This window comes from Simochromis diagramma, unplaced genomic scaffold, assembly GCF_900408965.1.
Source record: "Simochromis diagramma unplaced genomic scaffold, fSimDia1.1 OVJJ01000553.1, whole genome shotgun sequence".
In the NCBI taxonomy this organism is placed as follows: Eukaryota; Metazoa; Chordata; class Actinopteri; order Cichliformes; family Cichlidae; genus Simochromis; species Simochromis diagramma.
Genome location: NW_024387095.1, coordinates 1,989,506 through 2,012,362, shown reverse-complemented (window position 1 = coordinate 2,012,362; position 22,857 = coordinate 1,989,506).

The window sequence follows — 22,857 nt, the reverse complement described above, 5'->3', positions numbered from 1 at the left end:
TTCTGCTATGTCATTCCTCCAATCTTTGTGACAGGGTCGTGTGGAGGCATGGCCTTCAGCTTACCCCAGCAAGCATTGGGCAAATGCCAGTAAAAACGCCTGAATTGCTGTGACATTCATTGCTTTCATCCTAATGGGCTATTTTGAAGTTCGACTCCACCAGACCTGAATGTGTGAATAAAGAACTCTGCACAGAGAGGTTGCTGTCAGGTTAGTAACCTGTGAGTTCTTGATGTGAAGCAACTAATGACTAAGCCACCATGCTACCCATCAATAAGTCATTGCCTCATTAACTTTGAGACATTATTACATTGCCAAGATTGTTAGCAGCCCTTTTTGAGCTTTTACATTTTGCATTGTTTGCTACCAGGTCATAAATGGCAGGACACTTCTCAGTCTCGCTAATGAAAAGGGATTGCTTGAAGTTAGTTTAAAAAAGGACACATGCACACAAGCAAGCAGTTCAATTTTATTTATATAGCACAAAATTTACAAAAACAGTTGTTTCAAAGCCCTGTATATTGTAAGGTAAAGACCCTACAATAATACAAAGTAAACAGAGAAAACTCCAACATATGACTCCATGTCAGCAAGCACTGACAACAGTGGGAAGGAAAAATTTCCTTTCAATTGGAAGAAATCTCCAGCAGAACTAGGTTTAGGAAGGTGTGGCCATCTGCCATCGTTTGGGTGTGATGGGAGGAAGGCAGGATAAAGAAATGGTGTGGAAGAGAGCCAGAGATTAATAATGGGCAACTGCAACTGACAAATAAAGGCTATCTCATCATCATCATCATCATAACTAATAATTAAATGCAGAAAAGTGTATAAAGACAACGTTCAACACAAATGGATAGAAAAGTTTTTCCACCATATTCTTAGTTACCAAAAGAATACAACGTGGTGTGAGTGACAGCAAGGATGTTACTTGAATAAAATAAAGAATAGTGAATATTTTGGCCTGTTAGTCAGAAGTCTAACTGTTACTTACTATATGACACAGGTGTCGAACTCCAGGCCTCAAGGGCCACTGTCCTGCTTGTTTTCCAACTAGCCTGCCCTTGTAGCTTCTTATGGGTAAAGCATACCTGATCCAGGTAATCAGCAGCAGGTAGAGCATGGATATCTCAAAAACAAGCAGGAGGCTGGGCCTTGAGGATTGGAGTTTGACACCCCTGCTATATGATACAGCGGGGAAAATAAGTATTTGACACATCAGCATTTTCATCAGTAAGGGGATTTCTAAGTGGACCATTGACACAACATTTCCACCAGATGTTGCCATCAAGCCAAATATTGAATTCATACAAACAAATCAGAACATTGAAGTATACAAGTTAAACCATAATAAATAAAGTGAAATGACACAGGGAATAAGTATTGAATACATGAAGATAACAAGGGGCAAAATGACATAGAAAGCCAGGAGATCACCTGAAATCTGTCAGTATTGATAGAGAAATCCTGTCCCCTATCAGTACTAATTGATATCAGCTGCTTTAGTCCTAATTGATGGCCTATAAAGGCTCCTCATTACCCAGAAGGCACACAGGAAAGACTTCATGATGGGTAAAAGCAAAGAACTCCCTCAAGATCTTCGTAATCTTATCGTTGAAAAGCATTGTGATGGGAATGGTTATAGGTGCATTTCCAGAATGCTGAATGTTCCTGTGAGCACTGTGGGGGCCATTATCCGGAAATGGAAAGAGCATCAGTTCACCATAAACCTGCCACGATCAGGTGCTCCACGCAAGATCCCTGTCCGAGGAGTCCAAAGAATAATCAGGAGAGTTCTCCAAGAGCCAAGAACCACTCGGACAGAACTTCAGGAAGACCTTGCATCAGCAGGTACTGTTGTTTCAAAGAAAACTATAAGCAATGCACTGAACCGCCATGGCATCCATGCACGCTCACCACGCAAGACTCCATTGCTGAACAAAAAGCATGTCAAGGCTCGGTTAAAATTTGCGCAACAGCATTTGGAGAAGCCTGTGGATTATTGGAAGACTATAGTATGGTCAGATGAAAGCAAAATTGAACTTTTTGGCAGCCATTCTACACACCATGTTTGGAGAAGGAATGGCACTGCTCACCACCCCAAGAACACCATACCAACAGTTAAGTTTGGGGGTGGTAGCATCATGGTTTGGGGCTGCTTTTCAGCAAGGGGTACTGGCAGACTTCATATTATTGAAGGCAGGATGAATGGAGAGATGTACCGGGACATTCTGGATAAAAATCTGCTGCCATCTACCAGGAAGCTAAAAATGAAAAGAGGGTGGACATTTCAGCAAGACAATGATCCCAAACACAAGGCCAAGGTAACAATGAAGTGGTTTCAAAGAAAGAAAATCAAGTTGCTTGAATGGCCCAGTCAATCACCTGACCTAAATCCCATAGGAAATCTATGGAGAGAACTGAAGATTAAAGTTCATAAAAGAGGCCCAAGGAACCTTCAAGATTTAAAGACCGTTTGTGTGGAAGAATGGGCCAGAATCACTCCTGAGCAATGCAGACGACTGGTCTATCCATACAAGAGGCGTCTAGAAGCTGTAATCACCAACAAAGGCTTTTCTACAAAGTATTAAATAAAGTGTGTTCAATACTTATTCCCTGTGTCATTGCACTTTATTTAATATGATCCAACTTGTATACTTCAATGTTCTGATTTGTTTGTATGAATTCAATATTTGGCTTGATGGCAACATCTGGTGGAAATGTTGTGTCAATAGTCCACTTAGAAATCCCCTTACTGATGAAAATGCTGATGTGTCAAATACTTATTTTCCCCGCTGTATGTAACATAAAAGCACTACAGTCACACTAAAGAAAATGATGGTTGGAGACCATGGCATGACCAAAAATATTGCACCTGTGTGGAGTGAACTTTCACTCATGTAGTCTTTAAAATGGTTGCTTGGAAGATGGGGATCAGCTCTGTGAACACTCACACACAGTCAGCTGCTCAACCCAAAGTGAATTTATTGCATCAAGACAGCAACAAAACAGTAAGAAGACTCAGTTTGCCATCAGACTGCAATTGAAAGGGGGTCAAGGTAGTAATTATACATGATCTGTTTGTATCGTAATCAACTCAAACTTTGTTGTTGTCTGTTGCAAAGCCATTGCTGTTTACACACAGAAATTCTCATAAACTAATTGAATTCAGAATCCAGCCAGAACCTCACAGATCTGAAACAGAATACCTCCATGAACAGGCACTTAGAAGCCTTCCTTTTATGTAGGGCTGTAACCATAATACAACCTGTTGGCAACCAGCTGAGTTGATGGAGTTGTTTTAATGAGACATGTCAGACCACCAGCTTTTCTGAGTTACAAGGAGGTCACCATCCTATTTTTTTTTTTTTTTTACTATAGTGGGTCTGCGTCATTGTCCTCAATTTTGTATGGCACTCTAATGATACTGCACCTATTGTACATAATTTGTAATTTAAAAAAATACTTTTGGCCATACTTCTCTCTTATGGGCCTCAAAGGTAATGGCCAGTTGGTGCAAAAGTATTTAATATCTCATGTTGGTAAGATATGCTGCTGTTGACTTCCAATGTGCACCACTGATTTAAGCACATCATAAGTCTTTAGCTTGTAAACATTGAGACTTGACAGTTTCCACTCCTGTGCAACCATGTAGAATTGGTTATGTAACAGTGTAATATAACGGTTTTATAAATTGCATATTAAACAGTACTGCAGCAGCAAACTTCTTGTTTGGTAATGATAGAGAGGCCTAACGGTGTCCAAGACAGAAAATAATAACCACCTCCCCTGTGTGTTTCGTAATCAGAGCTTCCTCCCTTTCTGTGCTCTTGAGTTCCACCCTCGAAATTGTTGGTCTTCCAGAGCTATAAAGAAGGGGATCGAAATGAAAAGGTAAAGGTGAGATAAAATAGTGTGGTCCTAAAGACATGACAAATAACAAACTGAGCGCAGTGATTTTTTTCAGGCAGAGTCGAGCTCAGTCTACAATCCTGACAAATCTCAATCCTGACAGATCATGTTATTGAGTTAGCCTGTCTATAGTTGCATCTGAAAGCTGTTCACAATCCTCACGCAGTGTTTGGCTAAATCAGTGGCACACATGCCATCAGTATCTGCTCTCTTCTGTATGTGGTCCTGCTGCTGGAGAACTGCAATAAATTTATTTTTTTAATTATAGTTGCCCTGACTTTAATACAAATATTGCTAGTTGTACTAGGTACAGCCCTAGAGAACACAAATGTTTACTGTCAGGAAGACAAAAGAATGTTTCATTTTTCATTTGTTAAAAATGCAGTGTTGAGCAAGTAAGTATACCAATTTTCTTCTCCTCCCCCCTCTTCACTCCATTTAGCCATTACAATAAAAGGATGGCCAGATGGCCAGCTTCTCAGTCTGGTTACGCTGGGCGGTTTCTTCTAAAAAGGGATTTTTTTCTTTTGCCAAGTGTTTGTTCATGTCAAGTTGCTTGTTATCTGTATTGCCGTAGGGTATTTCGTGACATTATAGAGAACTATAATATATATATGTGTGTATATACATATACATGTAGTCAGTCCATTGTCCAGTTAATTTTGAGCCTCTGAAAATATCACTGTAATTCCTCAACAACCAATGCAATACTTCTGTAAAAGGAAAATGGAAAGTCTGCACTTTAAGCACAATGTTTGATTAAAATTCCACTGTGGAGGCGTGTAGAAATTTCGTGCAACTTTAATTTCAATTTCATTAAAAAAAGATTACCAAAACAGTGTATTTGCTGTATACTTTTGTGTTTGTTCGGCTTAAAACTTCCTTGACACTAAAATCATATTTCTTCTCCCATGTCAAGTATAATTACCTAAACATTAAACTTCAGGTGAAATTCTGCACAAATAAGTATAAAACCCAGCGCTTAAATACTCTCATCCTTTCAGTTAATATTTAGTAAAGCCACCTTCGACAGCAATTACAGCACAAGTCTGTGTGAAGAGTTTCTATCAGTTTTGCACATCTGGAAAACTTTACTCCCATTCTTGTCTGCTGTAAAAATAGACGTGCCTGAGTGAAAATCTAAGGCTGTCTGCTGTTGATATCAAAGCCTTTAGAAGGACATGGAAAGATTAAAACCAAGCCACTGTGACCACTGTGGTCTTCTTGAGCGAGACAAAGCAGTCCAAGGTCAAATTAGATCAGATGAGAAGCCAGTTACAGCCAGATCAGCTCCGATACAAGTGGCACCTGTAGAGCTGAAAGCTGTCAGGATTAGAGCAGTGCAGAGGAACAAGAGCATCATCAGGCCAAAGAAAAAAACAGTTAGACAATTATATTGCAAGCTATGTGACAAAATTGGGTTTAATAACTTATGTGGTTTTCTTTCCTGTTTAACCTGTGTCTTATTTTTCTACAATAAAAGGGTAAAAATCTGAATACCTTTTAGTTTTCTCGATCAGGATGATACAAAGCAAGTATAAATTTTTAACTTGTGAAAGCGATCATTAGACACACTCACTGACACTTTACTAGGCATAACTCCCTACTATTGGATTCAACAAGGTGCTGAAAACATTCCTCAGACATTGTGGTCCATATCGACATGATAGCATCACACAGCCACTCCAGATTTGTCAGCAGCACATCCATAGTGTGAAATCCCCCCCTCGACCACCAAAAGGTGCTCTATTGGATTGAGCTCCATTGACTTTACTTTGAACTCAATGTCATGTTCAAGAAGCCAGTTTGATGAGATTTGAACGTTGTACTCATCATTTGGTGGCTGCTTCCAGCAGGATAACATGTAATATCACACTGTGGTCATAAAGGGATGGACATGGTCAGCAGCAATACTCAAGTAGGAGTTTAGATGATGCTCAGTTGGTACTAAGGGCCAAAAAAATCTGTCAAGACAATACCCCTCACATTGATACCCCACCAGCAGCAGACTGAACCTTTGACATAAGGTAAGGTACCTGACATAAGGTAGGAAGGATCCATGATTTCATGCTGTTTAGTCACAAATACTGACCCTACCTTCTGAATGTCACACCAGACTCAAGACTTGTCAAACAAGGCAACTTTTTCCAATCTTTAAAGTTTTTTGAGGGCTATTTTTGTCTTTATCATGACAGGACAGTTGCAATTTGACAGGGAGACAGAGCAGGAGGGAGGAAAAGAAGTAAATGGCCCATTTCACTTTCCAACACAGGCCTCTGCTATAGCCTTATGGCCACCTGTTAAAGTGCCCCCCCTCCCAGTTGTCCAGTTTTTGGAGAACCTGAGTGAATTGGAGCCTTAGATTCCCGTTCTTAGCTGACAGCAGTAGCACCTATTGTGGTCTTCTACTGCTTTAGCCCATCTCCTTTAAGTATCAGTGTGCATGTCTTGGCTGCAACAAGTGGTTCTATGACTTACTTTGGCCTTCCTATCAGCTTAAAGCAGTCTGCCCATTCTCCTCTGACCTCTGACATCAACAAGGCATGTTCATCCAGACAACAGCGAGTCACTAGATATTTTCTTGTTTTCACGCCATGTTCTGCAAATGCTTTGAGCTGGTTGTGTTGGAAAATTTCACTAGACTGAGGTCAGCCCGTCTGGCACCCTCAACCATGCCTGCAGTTTAAGAAATGTTGCAAATCAATTCATTTTAGATGCTCTGATGTGCGAACATTTTCCAAGTTGTGGATAAATTTCAGCACACAATAATGGTGCATTCATGTTCTGAGAATCCACAGATATAAAACCAAAAACTTGAAAAGTGGTAGAGAAGAAAAGATTGCACCTGCACAGAGCCACAACTTAAACGTTGTTACTACTAATCTGCATCCTGTTGATGTGTGAATAATTTGCAGGTTGCTGTTAAGTGCATAAGTGCTAAATGAATGACCCAATCTCCCCAATGAACCATGATTACTGTAGATTAGAACCGCCACACATAGAACTGAGGAGTCTTTCCGCCTAGGGGATGATGTGGGCGATGGGTAACAGACATCGAGCGCTAAAAATAGCGATCACAGCTTTTTAAATTCTTACGGGGTTTTTTTTTTTGTTGAAAAGCAGCATCTTAACAGATGCTTTCTTTCTGACTAAGTTGCAAATAAAGCATGATGTTCACGCTTCAGTGTCACATATATACTTCAGATTGACACCTGTCGCAGGCGTCTCCATGTTTCAGTCCCTGCACTGATTATTTGCACCTGAACTGAAATAACCCATCCAGCCAAATCCCACTCGACATGTGACAGGGAACATTTCCAGCAGCAAACAATTCCTTCATAATAAGTTTGGCCTTCAAGTGTCACAGGATTTAGAATGACTGTTTGAAACAAACACCGCCAGGTTGTGTATAACCTGAAACTCAGTGCAGTCCAGTGCTGATTGTTTTTATTATGATTGCTTATTAAGCTTCCTTTTTTTAAAATCATGTACAGTCAGACATAAACATTAATGTCATTGATTGAACATTAGGTAACTCTTTTTTCCCCTGGTAACCATGGCAACCCTTTGAGCAAATGTGAACCGTTTCTCAGAGTTATTTCCAGGGACACTATGACTTTTTTGCTGTAAACAGATATGATTTTGTTGACTTTTCACAGCAAATCCTTTGTCCTTGGGTGCAACTTTCTTTTTCAAAGTGTGTGTTTTGTATCCTGCATTGTTTACATCAGTTTCTATCCTCTCCTCTTGCCCTGATATATATCCAGATAAAACACAGAAATATGCACCATTTCATCTGTGCTTTGGCATGCTGGAATAAAGTGGTGCATTTAGAGTGTCTTTTGCGGTAAGAACCCACATGGGCTGCTGTTAATTTCTGTTTTTCAGTCTCTCTAATGGCTTGATTCTGCATTTCCTGCACAATAGAATCAGCAAAACAGTATTCAGTATGCTTGTGATGAATAATGCACCAGATCTAAAGGAAAAAGCAGTCAACAGTAGATTAATCATCAGTGACACACTGCTTAGCAATGTTCCATTCTGCGTCTTTCAGGTACACACTCACGTTTTTTTTGAAGCTGCACATTTCAGTGTGACTCCTCTTGCATTTGTAGATGCCTAACCTAATTGTCTTGCCGGGACTGTGTGGTGCGAATGCTAGACTTCATCTGCAGTCATTTTGGATGCCTAGTGTGTCTGTTTGATAGTAGCTGTGTTCAGTGGCAGCTGGTGTATAAACTGGGGAGGATGAGCAGGGATGAATAGAACATCCTTTGAGAGTCTGTAGACTCCTTAAGCATAATTCTCTGTCTTAACTAAAAAAAGAAATCCAGGAAAAAAAATAAAAGTGAAATGTATGTCAACTTGTCTAATGCTCTCAGCAATAACAGTTAATTAACTGCACATTTCACTGCTTATTTTATGCAGGCTGCAGGAATCTCAGTTAGGTGGAACCGTGGAGGCAAAATAAATGCATGTGCAACTTGTTGTTTTCTTTGCAAATGGATCAGCTGCTCATTTCCTATGTTATCTCACATTGTAAGTAAGTAAGTAAAATTTTATTTATATAGCACATTTCTAGATAGACATCACAAAGTGCTTTACAGATATAACAGATTAAAAGGCAAAAAACAAACAAAGTTAACAAAAAGCAATTTTAAAAAGATAAGTTTTTAGCTGTTTTTTAAAAGTAATCAATGAATCAACGGATCGTAGGTCCTGAGGAAGGGAGTTCCAAAGTCGAGCGGCCACAGTAGCAAAAGCTCTATCACCCCTAGTTTTCAGTCTCGTATACTGAATGACAAGTAGGCCCTGACTACTCGACCTCAGAGACCTACTAGGGGCATAGGGCTGCAAAAGTTCAATAATATATGGTGGTGCTTGTTGTCGAAGAGCCTTAAAAGTTAAAACCAAAATCTTAAAATGGACTCTAGATTCGACAGGAAGCCAATGTAACTGCTTAAGCAACGGTGTTATATGTGAATATTTAGAAACTTTCGTCAGAAGTCTTGCTGCAGCATTCTGAACGATCTGCAGACGCTCCAAGGAACCTTTGTAAACAGTAAACAAGTAAACAGGGAATTGCAATAGTCCAATCGTGATGAAATAAAAGCATGAATAACAATCTCGAGTTCAGTATAGGAAATTATGGAGCTCAATTTAGAGATATTTCTTAAATGATAAAAGCAGGACCGAACAAGAGATTTAACATGACTCTCTAACGTAAGAGCAGGATCAAGGATAATCCCTAAGTTCCTGACAGATGGTTTTACAAACGCTGAAAGAGGACCAAGAGCATTTATTATACTGGGTCTATGTCTATCTGGGGCACATAAGAGGACTTCAGTTTTGTTATCATTTAGTTGGAGGAAGTTTTCAGCCATCCAGCCTTTAATGGTTTCCAAGCACACATTTAAAAGCTGCAGCTTAGAAACCTCCTCCGGCTTAAAAGATATATAGAGTTGGATATCGTCCGCATAACAATGGTAACAAATATCCTCAAAAGGGCTCAGAATGTGCTGGAGAGGGAGTAAATAGACTAAAAACAGTAATGGCCCCAGCACAGAGCCTTGTGGCACACCAGAAGACAGAGACGCAGAAGATGATCTATACTTAGAAACTGCCACAGAGGAAAATCGGTCAGAGAGATACGAGGAGAACCATTTCAATGCAGTCCCAGAGACACCGACCCAGTATTTCAACCTGTTAAGTAAGATAAAATGGTCAACAGTATCAAAAGCCGCCGTAAGATCCAACATTAAGGGAACAGAACAATTACCTGCATCACTTTGTAACAAAATATCATTAGAAACTCTAAGAAGGGCAGTTTCGGTGGAATGGACTTTACGAAAGCCCGATTGAAATTTGTCGAAAATACTATAATTATCTAAGACTGCTGTAAGCTGCTTAGCCACGATCTTCTCTAAAATCTTAGCGATTACCGGAATTTTTGAAATTGGTCTATAATTGCTAGGGAGAGATGGGTCCAGCATAGGCTTTTTTAACAAAGGATGAATAACAGCAGTTTTAAAATAGGCAGGGACTATGCCCGAAGCCAAGGAGGTGTTAATTATAGTAAGAATGCAAGGACCAGTAGAGTAAAAAACATTTTTAAATAATGATGCAGGTAACACATCAAGAGAGCAAGTGGATAATTTTGTTGCACTGACTATTTTTCCAACTCTGGTAGTGAAACAGGTGAAAAACCTTCTAAAACGACAGGCCGAGCTGGCGTGGGAGCAGACAGCGCAGATGCTGAAAAGGACAAGTTTTTCCTTATGTTACTGATTTTTTCTAAAAAGAAATCAAGAAAAGTTTCACAATCTTCAACAGAGGAGATAATGGCGGCAGGTGAAGCAGGAGTAATAATATTAGTAATAGTATCAAATAAAACTTTAGGATTACCTCTGCTCTTTGTAACCAACTGAGAAAAGTAAGCAGCCCTCGCAACTCTAATAGCACTGTTAAAGGAAGCTAAAAGATCCTTTAAATAGAGGAGATGAACATTTAAGTGCGTTTTCCTCCATAACCGCTCGGCTTTACGACAATTTCGTTTTATAAGACGAATGTTGTCATTTAACCAGGGTACAGACTTAGAAACAAGCACAGGTCTCATTTTAATCGGACAGATTTCATCTAAGATCGAAAGACAATGATAATTGAATAGATCTATAGAAAAATCAACATCGTTTTGTGGGGATAATGTTAATTTAAAAGCATCAGAGAACTTCTGTGCTGTGGAGGGGTTTATAGTACGGGAAATGACTGTCCGATGAACAGGAGACATAGGCTCGCAAAAAGACATATTAAAAAAGACACAATAATGGTCAGAAATAAAAATGTCCTTAGAACAAATAAAATCAATATTCAGACCCAAAGAAAAGACAAGGTCCAATGTATGGCCTTTGTTGTGTGTGGGGCCAGATACATGTTGGATAAATTGAAAAGAGTCCATAATGCTGGTAAAACCCCTAGCAAAGGGGTCGGACTCATCATCGACATGTATATTAAAATCTCCCACAAGAAGCAATTTAGACAACCTCATAGTAGAGGACAGAAAATCACTAAACTCAGCTAAGAACGAGCTGTTTGGGCCAGGAGGGCGATAAACCAGTGCACAGTGAAAAGGATCCTTCTTTCCGATTTTGATGAGCTGCAGCTCAAAAGACAGAAAGTGTCCAACTTTTCACATTTCAATAGTAGACGAATAATCCGAACCCCGTTGCCAGGTCTCAGTCAAAAACAGGAAGTCCAGATTTTTAGAAACAATGAAATCGTTAAGCACAAACGATTTATTCGCCAAAGATCGGGCATTAAAGAGCGCCATAGACAGCGGGGTGAAAACATTGTTGTTGGTAGAAGCTCGAGTTTCTCGAGCTAAAGGGCGTAAATTCCCGAGATCAGAGCCTTCATGTTCATATATTCCACTCACCGAGGGGATAAAAAACCAGTCAGCAGAAGAGTCTGGATGAACCCTTCTGAGATAACATGACCTCGGAGAGCCAGGCCTCTCCATATAGCTGTCATGTGCGTAGGCAACAGAAAACGCCCGACATCGCTTTCTAATCAGCCCCCGCCGCCAAAGGAGCCTAAACTTCACCTGGATGCCTGATCTCTTTCCTCTTCTTCTCCGTAGTCTACGGGGAACGCTGAAAGCGCTGGCCGAAGATTCAGTCACAGGCAGAGGGTGGAAGGTACCAGAGGAATGCGGGAAAAAGAGTGGAGAATGGAAAGTCCCACAAAAGGAAGAGGAAAAAACATCTTTGGCCGTCATTGACGAACGGATGGATAATAGCGTCAGACGGTCGTAGACCAAGGCAGCCAGAACATCATTAAAACAGTTAAAAAACAGCAGAGTAGAGAGAAAAAACACAACAATAGAGCGAAAACAGCTACACCCGACAGCGGCAAAGCCAAACACAGGCGCCATCATGCCGGAAGAGGAGACTGTGAAACATGGAAACATCCATGTTTCAACAACATTGTGTGATCCCATACATATTTTAGTGACATTAACCTTCTAGTCTTGCTTTTCAGAGAAGTTTCTTGTGATAAACTAGATGTGATTATATAGACCAATTTAACTGTTTGTCTAATGGTTTCAAAAAATACTTTTAAAGCCAATGCCAAGTTTAAGGTTTTTCTTTCTGATCTCAACTGCAGCGTGTTCTTCTTTTGTCAGGAGCAGAGTTTTGATGCAAAAGAGATGAGCAGCATTTGATGTGTGTGCTTGTTAGAAGGCAATGCGGTATACAAGAATGCTTTTAAAATAGGTTAAATATTGAAAGCATAACATTGGAAATGTTTCAAAGTGCTTGCCAACTTTCATCATCAAACTCCACCTGATCTGAAGGCGATACCGGTGCTTAAGCTATTCAATTCAATTATTTATATTGCGCCAAATCACAGTTGCCTCAAGAAGGTTTATATTCTAAAGTACAGACCCAATACAACAACAATAAAAAGAATATCCCAACAATAATATGACCCCTTATGAGCAAGCTCTTTGGCAATAGTGGGAAGGAAAAACTCCCTTTTAACAGGAAGAAACCTCTAGCAGAACCAGGCTAAAACACTCAGTCCATCATAGGAGTTCCCCAGCAGCCTAGAGGGGATCAAAGTTAGATAATAAAAGATTTGGATAATTTGTTAGAACTTAAGACAACCAGAGTTACTGTTTTTTCTTGAAATGCTTTGATTTTAATAGACATAAACCACAGAATGTGTTCCTATTGGATAATGTGGCCTTTTGAGAAATTGCTCATGTTAGGACTGCCTTAAATTAGTATAAAAATCAGTGTCACACATTGTCAACATGGTTTGCATTCATTAAATAAAAAAGACATTCCAATAGCCTCAGTGTGAATTCTCCAATTCTGACAGTTTGATATAGGAGGAAATGTTTTTTTTATCTTCCATACACTGCTCATCAAATTTCACTTTGGGGTGAAAGAAAATTATAGCATTCTAAAACATTTGTGATTTTTATGTCCTTTGATTGAAATTTTCCTTAGATTTTCCCTCACTTGCAATATTGGGGGGTTATGATAACACCAGCTGTTTCTTCTTCTTTGGTGACAATCTGCAAAATGTTCCCATCCTGTTGTACCTCCTATGGCATCCTTACATTTTAAAAAACAGTTTGAACATAATGTACTAGTTGTATTCAGTCAGGACAAGCAAGGCAAGCAGTGCTCACCTTGTGAAAGTCATTTCTCATTTCAAATCTCATTTCATCTCAAACAGTGTTCCATCATAAAGCTTCTCACAGATTTCATCACATAATTTACATTGTTGCCATCTTGTGGCCACAGTTAGCTATTGTCCAGGAAGTGTTGTTTGCCTTGTATCCCAATGGAAACAGTAGTCTGTCTCCATGCCACTGAGCAGTCAGCAGCCTTTTCTGGTTGTTTGCACAGGCACATTGTAGATAAACCTCTCCTGTTTGAATGAAGCCTTGATGGTAGCATCCAAGATGAGCTGTTACTGGATCTGCTCTCACTGCTTTGCAATCTGCACTTTTTTGGAAACAGAGCTAGCATTAGCAAGTAGATGAGCTTCTGTAATTTATCATAGTGATAATTAAGTTTCCTCTTGCAAACCACTTTGGTGAACATGTGTGATATAGAGAGGACAGATTGCAAAAAAGATGTTAATACCTTCTTTGGTAATTTAGCAAGGAAAGCCTTGATGGTGGAGAGAAGACGTCCAAAGTCCAGTTTAATAAAAGATGCAAGTGGAACATGTGCAGGCTTAGCTAGCGCCTCCAGATTAGCTTCTTAGAGAACTCACTTGTTTGACTGAACAAAGTTTAACTTTCATTAATATTTAATTTTCCCTGTAGATATTGACTGTTGATCATATCACACACTGCCCAAGCCTTTTAACTCAACTGTGATTTGTTTGTTATTATATATTTTAATATTAAAAATCAAGATGTAAGTCTGTGTTTCAGAGATCATTATCAAACATTTTTTCAGATAAATCATCCAGTCAACCTTTTTCAGCAAAATTAATACATATTTTTGTTTGATACCAAATGTTGACTTTTAAGTTATTTAGATCCAGTTTTGTCTTATATACTGTATTTCCATGAATATCTGCACAAATCTCTACCTCTATTTACCACTTTCCTTGCAAAACATAACCAAATGAGGGGAGGCTTGAAACATTTGCACTCTATCTTGGGAGACAGAGTGGAAGTAAAGCATTTGTGAAACTAAAAGTTGTTGCTCAATTAAAAACGTGTTTTGCATGAAATCTTTTCATCTCATCAGAGAAAACTGCTGCACTACTTTGTCAGCACAAATATGTGCATTGTTGAGACTAAGCGTCATTTAGCATTTACTCCTCTGGGGCTTCTATGTTCAGAATCAGCACAAGCGATTTATTCTTATAGCCGGGGTCAGTAAGTTTTTCAACCTGCATCAGGAGTTTATAGTTTGTGAAACTTTGAGCAAATGCAGGTGGTCATGAGAGGCACATCTGCCTGACTGAATATGTTACGCTGAACACAGAGGCTCAGATTCACTGGAGGTGTTCAAAGAGAATAATGCAGGCTGAAATGATCAGATCAGGATGCTACTTTTGCAGACGGCCTTATACATGCCATTATTATTCACATCCCTGCTGTTTGCTGTATATGAAGAAATTGAATCCCAGGACAGCAAATTAAGATTTTATTTATTTATTTTTTGCACCGCTCACAGTCACGCATATCTAAAAAAATTAAATATATTGGCAACTTGATATGTTATTTGTTTGAAAAGCCACGTAAACACAGAAAAGCTCATCTTAAAAACAGCTCCAGCAAATAACTTTTTATGATGCCTGTAGTGAAAGGCTGCTGTCAGTGAACCAACATTATCACATAGAGAGGCTTGTTTAATGATGCAGGGTGGTGTAGAGACTGGGTTGTCTCCCCCTCTTTTGTTATAAAGCAAAACATTTTAGTATTTGTTATTCATTTTTTAACAAAATAAGTGTTATTACTTCATCCATCCTTTTTTTGCACTTATCTAAGTGAGTTTGCAAGGGGCTTGAAATCGATCCCACCTGGTACTGGGTGAGAGGCAGTGGGATAGGAATCAGCTGCCAGTCCATTACAAGAGTAACCCAAACATAGGCAACCATTCACTCTTCACTTAAAGCCCATTTAACGTAATCAATTATCCTAACATGGATTTCTTTGGATGTCAGGAGGAGGCACTGGAGCAAGAAGAAGAAGAGCACAGACGGTGCCACTCTACATCCAACAAAAATCATTTTAATAAACTGACTTGTAATGGGATTAAAAGATAAGAAAGAAAAGCACAGTCTTTCATTTGCACCATCAAAAGGAAGTGCTTTGACACTGCTTAGCTTGGGTTGATTGTGTGCTTCAGCACTAAGTTACGCATCAACAACGATGGGTCTTCGGTTACCTATGAGAACAGACGAGCTGGGTATTAAACCAAACTAGAGTTGTATTCCATTAAATAGCAAACAGAAGCAGATTCTCAGTGCAGACATCATTGCAGAGGCAATGAGACGAAAGAGAATGATGACAGAGGAAACTAAGAGTGAAACAGAGAGAGACACCAGTGGGGGTTTTACTAACAATCTAAACTTATTTGTCTTTGATTTTAACTGAAGTTATTCCCCTTTAACAGGGTTCAGCCATAAACTCTGGCTAGAGATTGCACCCACTTCCAGCAACACTTAATGTAGTTTGGCTGGGGATATAGCCGAACTTCTAGCACTGGTCTCGTTTAAATTTTAGTAAACTATCCAGATAAACTGTCAAACAATATGGAACAGTCCATCAGTTCACTTATCTGGGTTGGGTTGTATCAACTTTTCAGGCATCATTCTGTTAGTTTCAGACTGATGGCAGACTGTCTCTGGCAGACTGTAGAAGTGAGTGTGCAGCTACAAGCATCCAAAGTTCAGGACTGCTGCACTCAAGGTCAAGCATCAAGGTCAAGTTGCTAAACAGTCACTGATCAGACCTTTAACAGCATCCACTGAAACTGGCAACTAACAAGACTGATGTGTGCCCTGCATGAGGCTTGTTATTTGCCAGTGAGTCTGCAGGAGGCATGAGTAACAGATTCCCTGATCCTCGTGTCTCCACAAGGGCCAATAAGAATTTGTCTTCCATTTCTGTTAGCAGCTGTTTCAAGTAAGGAATTATACAAAACAAACTGGAATTGTGTCAATATTAGATTTGTAATATGCATGCATCTGTGTTGACTGTTTCTAGTCTTACTGACCACTGAACTACAGACAAGGAATCACATTTTAACCACTCATTCATGCAGCACTTCATGTAGCTCACATCCACAGCAAATATAGAATGTGTAATGAAACTAACGTGCATGTCTTTGGACTGTGGGATGAAGCCCCACATGGGAGTACCCACACAACCACAGGGAGACCAGACAAACACAGAAAGATCGAGGCAATCAAGACACTTCTAGGAGTCCTGACCACCGCACCACCATGCTGTCTGATTGCTGGTTTGAGTTAAAAATGATGATTTTGTGTTTGTTGCTTGAGGAGTTTAGAGACTGGAAAAACAAAATTCTGGTGTGGGGTTAAGTTATGATGGACAAGGCAAGACAAAGAGGCAACTTTTACAGTTTTGTCTGAATTACATTACAGCTAAGAGTAAGCGCATGAACATGTACTACACTTCAGATGTTCATTCAAGTATACTTACAGATTATATTTGAAAGAGTATAAGTAAATGTTGCTGGTATATGGTTATGAACAGATGTCCACAAAATATCTTCCATGTACAAAGACATATAAAACGTTTTTTAACTAAACAACACTTTATTTATTAAGCTGTTTATGGTTTTTGTCTAAAATTACATCTAATCACTGCATTCGTCAATGTAACGCACTAGACTACTAGTTATCCTTTGTTTGTATGGTACATCAGGATAATGACATGAAAGTAGTCAGCTCAGCAGGTTAACAAGAAGAACTAAAACATATAAGGTTGTAAGATAAGGAAGCTATTATTTTTATTCTGTTTCATTCTAATCAATAAAGAAATAGAAGAAAAGTCTTGCAGACAAACTGTCTTTTGCTAGAAAGTCCAGCTAGGACATCTGAAGATGTACTTCAAACCAGTGTCAGTGTAACATCTGCAACATTGTATGTTTAAAAGTTTAAGACGATGCTCATGATGGTGAAATATCACTAAAAAAAGATAAGCTGTATTGATATTTACCAGAAATCCCTTTTTTCCTATAAGGTGGCCCAGAAAGGTCAAACACACTGGAACCTAAAAACACAACAATAAATTGGAAAAGTGTTGCAAGCGCACACACAAAAAAAAATGTTTTTAGGGAGACAATGACATGATGGACCAGCTCTGGAAGTCACACGCTAACAGTAAACAGCTAACAGAAAACCGTATTATGTGAATCGTGTGATTTAAACGCACATCACCTGCATATTTTTCTCTCACACAGCACCGATGAATCCTCCATGTCTTTTAATTGTGCCTCAGTTTGATCCTTCACAGGTTTTGGTTTCAGTCACTTCTACAGCTGGTCCGTCACATTAACCTCGCCACAAAAACACTCCTGTTGTGTTTTATTCAAACTTCTTTGAAGAGATTCTTTGAGATTCAATCTGCAGTGTGCTAATATCTATCATTTCCAGTATTCTCCAAAGACAGCTTTTTGAAAAGGGCTACAGCCCATCACTAATTACTCTGAATGCAGGTCTGCTTGATTTGGAAATCCAAACTTCCAAGCTTGGGGCCACTATAGTTCACCTTACTGAACCACTGGCCTGAACCAAACACTACTGCAGCATACACAAAATTACACATGCAGCTATCCTTCTTTTAAATAAATCTCGGTGCTCCATTTAAACATCGTTATGCATAATGGAGGACTTCTGTCAGTGCTCTTTATGTGAGATTACAAGAACACCCGATCTTTTTGTTCTCAGAGTGGTCTTTATCTTTCTCATGAATTCTTCAAGATTACTGCGGCTGATTCGTGCATTAGGACAATAAATACAGGATGAGCACATTAATACGAAATGATTAGGTTGTGGGTTTTTTTTTTTTTTAACTGACTGAAGAAGTCCCTCAAGGAAACTGCTCGAAGGTCATGCTTTTAGAAATATAACAAATTGTCACAGGTAGTTTGTAGAAAACATAAATTGCTGTCCTCTTAATGTCCAACTTGTCCTCTGCAGCCTCTCAGTCCGGCGAATTTCCAATTCACTCTCCCTGCCTGGACCTATTTTTCATCTTCATCTCACGGATGTAGCATCAAAGCTACTTTTTCGGTGTCCATTAAGCTTTTAATGCTAAGGAAACAATCCATTCTCTCCCAGCGACGTCTCTCCCTCTTTCACCGTGCATTTCCTCTGACCCTTTTCTGCTCGACCACTCTCCCACTGTGATTTTCTGAGTTGAAAGGTGCGGACTTAACAGGCTCTTGGTAGAGCCAAAAAAAGGGGTCATTGGATTTGACATCTTGCTCATGATAAAAGAGAACTACTTCCCTAGTAGTGGGCAGGATTTGATTTACAAAAAAAACCTGCAGCTCTGTGGGGGATTTTGTTGCTTTTAAAGAGCGCCGGGCAAGATTAGTTTGTGCTATGAAAGGATAGAAGAAAAAGCAAAGGGGGCCGTCTTTAACCCAGGGTTTTGCAACATTGTGCTAATTCCATGCCTGCTGTAAAAAGCCAATCTATCCAAAATCAGCAATCAGCAAACAGTGTTGTTGACATTACAAATAATACATTAAATCAGCTTGTTAACAAAGAGCAAAACACAGAGAAATGGTTCTGTCTCTTTTTAGCAGTTACATTTGTGATAATGTGAGCCTTTCATTGAAGAATAAATGTAATACTGTGTGTGTGCGTATGGTTTTTTAATTTACAAAGAGGTGACAAATCCATTTTTTTAAATTCCGCTGAAAAACACAATGTTGCAGTGCAGTAAACACACAGATCCTCAAGTGAAAGCGTAATTACGCCAAATAATGTGCAATCATGCCAAGCTCCTCTCTCACTCTGCCTCTCTTTCTGCATCTCCCCCCTTAAAACCATCCTAAATCAGTTTTGTATGAATGTGTAATTATTTTTGTTGCACAGAGGAAAAACAACAACAAAACAAAACAATTGGCATCCTGCAATTTCCATCGTTGTTGGCGGCAGTGCACATCTGAAGGTGGGGTTTGTTTCGGCAGCCAATACTGTTGCCAAACATTACCACCTTCCCCCTCCCCCCAAAAAAACCAAACTTGTTGGCTCTTTGTTTCTTCTCTCCTGTGCTGACATCTGTGGGTGTCCACCGCCTAAGTTAGCAAAAACAATTGGGGTCGAATGTGGGTGACAGATAATAAAATGGGATTTTTGTCGGACAAAAAGGTGACCGTCTGTATTGCCATGCAACGGCACACAATTGATTTGGAATAATTGCAGCCTTCATTGTGCTGCGATGGTTGTTGTGGGTGTTTAATATTGAAAAAAAAAGAAGCTCTGTGGACTTCAGTCAAAGCTGAATCACGAGAGAGGAGGAAATGGTGCATTTTAGCAGCGGAATATAGTACGCCGGGCCTCTGTTTGGCCATTGTGTAGCTCTGAGCACTTTAACACACATCATCCAACCAGCAGCGGCAGTTGGTGGCGATTTTCAATAAAGTGCACATCAAAGGCTTGCTGATAAGACACGGGCAACATGTCAGACGGAAATCTCTAACGGCAATTACTTATCGAGACAAGATCTGTCAGAGTGTCCTGGAGAGATGTGACGGGGGAAAAAAACGAAACACGGAAACGGTATGAATCAAATGTAATCGAATGAAATCCTGTCACTGGAAGTGCACATTCTCATCAATCTCATAATGTGGAAAATACAATGGAGACAGAGAAGAAACATTCCCGTGGGATCTGCTCTGCAATGTTTAAAGAATACAAAATATGTGTTCACATGTGGGATGGCTTTCATCTGTTTATATGTTACGTTTCCACTTGAGTGTTTCACATTGATGACTATTAACCACAACATCATGGTTCATAAATAAAATCTATATACACTCATTGGCAACTTTGTTAGGTGCATCGGTTCAACTGCTCATTAACTAAGTTATGTAATCAGCTAATAACAGCAGCAACTTGATGCATTTAGGATTGCAGACGTGGTCAAGATGGGCATCAGAATGGAGGGGAAAGGTGATTTCCGTGACTTTGAATGTGGCATGGTTGTTGATGCCAGGCAGGCTGGTCTGAATATTCAATATTTCATCCACTGCTGAGCTACTGGGATTTTCCCACTCAGCCATCTCTAGAGCTCATTGAGTAGAAAAATGTCTTGTTGATGTCAGATGTCAGAGGAGAACGACCAGACCTCTTTGAGCTGATAGGAGTGTAAGAGTAACTCATGCAGCCATTCATTACAGCCAAGGTATTATAAAAGCACCTCTAAACACACAACACAAAATTAACCTTTTAAGTAGATGGGCTACAGCAGCAGAAAACCACACTGGGTGCCTCTTCTGTCAGGTCGCTACAGGAAACTGAGGCGATGTCCACACTAATACATTTTCGTTTGAAAATGTTTTTTCTCTCCGTTTTGGCCTTCCGTCCACATTGAGACGGTGTTTTTGGTCAAGGAAAACAAAGGTCTTTGAAAACGCTCTCCAAAGTGGATACATTTGAAAACGCCATTTTTGCATCGCAGCGTGGACTGTGAAAACGGAGGCTTTTAGTCATGTGATCCAGTCATGTGACCAATTCAACTAAGATGGCGGATGGCATTATACAGCAGTTGTTTTGTTTTGTGTTCCCATCTTTTGGTGGCTATTTCTAGCAGGATAACGCACCATGTCACAAATCTAAAATCATTTCAAACTGGTTTCTTGAACATACAGGGAGTGCAGAATTATTAGGCAAATGAGTATTTTGTCCACATCATCCTCTTCATGCATGTTGTCTTACTCCAAGCTGTATAGGCTCGAAAGCCTACTACCAATTAAGCATATTAGGTGATGTGCATCTCTGTAATGAGAAGGGGTGTGGTCTAATGACATCAACACCCTATATCAGGTGTGCATAATTATTAGGCAACTTCCTTTCCTTTGGCAAAATGGGTCAAAAGAAGGACTTGACAGGCTCAGAAAAGTCAAAAATAGTGAGATATCTTGCAGAGGGATGCAGCAGTCTCAAAATTGCAAAGCTATCTGAGCTAGCCACTTGCCACCAGTTGGCCATATTTCAGAGCTGCAACATCACTGGAGTGCCCAAAAGCACAAGGTGTGCATACTCAGAGACATGGCCAAGGTAAGAAAGGCTGAAAGACGACCACCACTGAACAAGACACACAAGCTGAAACGTCAAGACTGGGCCAAGAAATATCTCGAGACTGGTTTTTCTAAGGTTTTATGGACTGATGAAATGAGAGTGAGTCTTGATGGGCCAGATGGATGGGCCCGTGGCTGGATTGGTAAAGGTCAGAGAGCTCCAGTCCGACTCAGACGCCAGCAAGGTGGAGGTGGAGTACTGGTTTGGGCTGGTATCATCAAAGATGAGCTTGTGGGGCCTTTTCGGGTTGAGGATGGAGTCAAGCTCAACTCCCAGTCCTACTGCCAGTTTCTGGAAGACACCTTCTTCAAGCAGTGGTACAGGAAGAAGTCTGCATCCTTCAAGAAAAACATGATTTTCATGCAGGACAATGCTCCATCACACGCGTCCAAGTACTCCACAGCGTGGCTGGCAAGAAAGGGTATAAAAGAAGAAAAACTAATGACATGGCCACCTTGTTCACCTGATCTGAACCCCATTGAGAAGCTGTGGTCCATCATCAAATGTGAGATTTACAAGGAGGGAAAACAGTACACCTCTCTGAACAGTGTCTGGGAGGCTGTGGTTGCTGCTGCACGCAATGTTGATGGTGAACAGATCAAAACACTGACAGAATCCATGGATGGCAGGCTTTTGAGTGTCCTTGCAAAGAAAGGTGGCTATATTGGTCGCTGATTTGTTTTTGTTTTGTTTTTGAATGTCAGAAATGTATATTTGTGAATGTGGAGATGTTATATTGGTTTCACTGGTAAAAATAAATAATTGAAATGGGTATATATTTGTTTTTTGTTAAGTTGCCTAATAATTATGCACAGTAATAGTCACCTGCACACACAGATACCCCCCTAAAATAGCTAAAACTAAAAACAAACTAAAAACTACTTCCAAAAACATTCAGCTTTGATATTAATGAGTTTTTTGGGTTCATTGAGAACATGGTTGTTGTTCAATAATAAAATTATTCCTCAAAAATACAACTTGCCTAATAATTCTGCACTCCCTGTAAAAATGAGCTCACTGTACTCAAATTGTCTCCACAGTCAACAGATGTCAAGGAATGTTCCCAACACCCTGTTGAATCTGTGCCATGAAGAATTAAGGCAGGTTCTGATGTCAAAGGGGTACCAAGTACTGCGAGACGTTAGGTACACCTTGCAGTACTGGACTGCAGTAGTTGGTGAGTGTACATAGGAAGATTCTATAAACTGTGACCTGATAATTATTAATATTCAACTGAATAAAAATGCAGTTCAATTTTTTGTTATATAGCACCACTTCACCAAACAGTCGCCTCAGTATTGTAAGATAAAGACCTTGTAATACGAGATAGAGCCCCAACAATCAAATGAGCCCCTGTGAGAGTGACCTACAATTCCTATCAACCTTTTTAAGATGTGATTATAAGCGCTGGACGTAAGCGGATACTACTTAATGAGAACAAATGTAAAATGTTAAATAAGGAATCCACGATCCTGCTTTTTTTCCGTTTAACATCAATAAACACATTTATCCTTGATTTAGTTGTTATTGAATCTGTTTTCTTCAGCTTTCTGAATGCCACTTAACCCACAATGTTGATCTCACAGCTGCCACGTAGCTCCAGCACACTTGCACTGGATCGATCCTCAA